Source organism: Apaloderma vittatum, unplaced genomic scaffold (genome assembly GCF_000703405.1).
Source record: "Apaloderma vittatum isolate BGI_N311 unplaced genomic scaffold, ASM70340v1 scaffold19025, whole genome shotgun sequence".
Classification (NCBI taxonomy): Eukaryota; Metazoa; Chordata; class Aves; order Trogoniformes; family Trogonidae; genus Apaloderma; species Apaloderma vittatum.
The window spans coordinates 17,910-20,409 of NW_009715722.1; positions in this window are offsets into that span (position 1 = coordinate 17,910).

Sequence of the window (2,500 nt, forward strand, 5' to 3'; positions counted from 1 at the left end):
TTTCTCCAGGAGGAAAGCCGAGGTTAGCAGTTTAAGGTTTTCTGTGTATTTGCTATTAGTTCTGAGAAAGAATTTAGACGATCAAAGTTAGTGGTCTTGTGAATTACTGAGAGAACTTTAAATACTAAACAGAGCGGCAGGTATGTATTTCTGTGAACTCAGCTGATAGTAGTGGCAGATTTGTTTTTTCTTGATGTCTTAAGGTTGTACAGATCCATGCTTAATATATATGTGTTTTTTGTTCTTTAGTTTTTGCATATGAGAAGAAAGTATGGTTTGCATTGCGATTGCTTTTGTAAAGAGGATTGAAATCTGCTGTAGAGACTTTGCGGAATAATGTTCGTTCTGAGGCAGTCCTTGTGATCTTTTTTCAGCTATGACTTTGTGAAACTTCTTTATAAGTCTCACAGGAGGTCCTTGGGGGGAGATATTTTTTATTTTTCAATATTGAAGATGCTGTAACCTCTAATGGATGCATGTTCCATCATATGTTACATACAATCAGTAAGTCATCCCAGTAATCTTTAATTCCTCATCAAGGTATAATGATTTCATCTGTCTATCCTGATAGCAAACATGGCCACAAAGACTGTAAACAGCTCACGTATGGAAATATATGTTATGGTTTCTCTCTGTGTTGCTTGTCAGTTCAAAGATTTAGTATTTGTTTTAATTGGGCTGAAATATACTCTTGTTTATACAATTGCGATCGGAGGGCTGATGTCATTGTTTAGGACTGATTAATACTGAAGTTATGTAAGGAGACTGATAACTATGAATGTGAAGTTTATTTAAAAATGTTGATTAAGTAAAAGAAAAGATGTTATGACACTTGTTACTGTGCTGGTTTTGTTTTTAACTTTGGTTGTGTGATGGGAGGTTTAAAAATCTAGTTCTGCTAAATCTTTTAAGATTGGAAATTGCAACAGCAAGGCTATTCAGTGCAGGGTTGTGGGAAGAAGGGGAAGGCTTCAGAACCCATTCTGTATCTGCCTAAAATTATTTAATGCTCATAAGTGCCGTCCTGATCACAGTATAGTGTGCATGCCTACAACTACTCTGGCAACTGTTTTTGTATGTGTGCTGGACACTATGATGCTGTGGTGTACTGTGATATACTGCGGTATGGGTAGAGCTTGCTTCAAGCACCAAAGGTTAAATGGAAAGCCACAGATAGGGCTAGAATAGTTTTAAGCAGTTGCATCTGGCCCCATTTGCTATATTAACTCCTTCTTTATCAGCCAGTTTTCCTTGCTGAAGAGGTTTCACCCTGACTGATCCTTTCATGGTTCTGGCTAGGGCAGAGTCAGTTCACATGTGTCCCTGTATCATTGCTGGGAAGCAGAACAGAGCTACTACTGCCTCTTTTCCCCTGCAATGGTCCAAAAAACTTCTTGTGTGCATGCTGGTGCCAGCTGGGTGTGTGTTCTCTTGCTTGCATGTGTGTTCATGCACGGCTGAAATGGTCTCTTGAGTGCAGTTGCTGAGTGGATACGTGTAAAATGCTTTATACCAGCATTGCATATCCTTTTGTGTCAGAGTTGAAAGACAGCAGTGTGAAGACATTTATACCAGTCCTGTACAGATGCAAGGGACTAGGATTTGCTTTCTAGTCTAACTATCCTTGTGCAACTATTTTATCTGTGGATAAGGCCTTGGGAGGAGAATGTGTAGGCTTTCTTCAGGATGCATACATACACTGTGCAGATTTGCCAAGTGGGAAAGTAAACATGCTTGTCTCCGGACTAATTAGAGAATTATTAGGTTTTCATGCTCTTTGTGATCAGATTATTTCAAAAGGTTTTTAAATTGCATGTGTGCCATGAGCATAATTAACCTGGATCTCATCAATGATTAAAATTACACACCAAGCTTTGTGACGTGTGATTCAGGAGCAATTAGGCTGTCATCTTAGCCATCTCAGATACCAAAACTAATTTTGATTCATTTTCATTCTATGCAAATCTTCTGATGTATCTTAAACTGATCACTTCCTCTCTCTGATTTAGCTGACAAGATTGGATTTGATTACACTTAAAAAAAAATGAAGCAGCTATCCTTCATACTTAATATCTCAGTGACCTTCACTGAAGCCTTTCCTAGGCAAGGATTTTTATTTTGTTTAATCCTAAAATCACACTGAGTGATTTTATGCAGGGATATGGCACCTGGCTATTATGTATCTAAACATATATTGTCTAGCAATGCAAAATTTTTTAATTAAATTTCCTTCTCTTGTAAATGAGAAGATGGAGAAAACATTAATGCCTCAGATATCTGAAACAACAGTTTTCAGGATGTAATCAAACTTTTATACTTAATTGAAAACTTATCTGATAAATTGGCTACTGCTTTCGTTTCAAATTAATGAGATCTATCACTCTGACTTATGACTGGAATAAAGATTGCTCACCTCCTGCATAAAAGCAAAGCAGAGTCTATATCATAGGCTGAAAATAAACACTAAAGTTTCAGAGTACTCAGCTGTTGTGTACAGTGC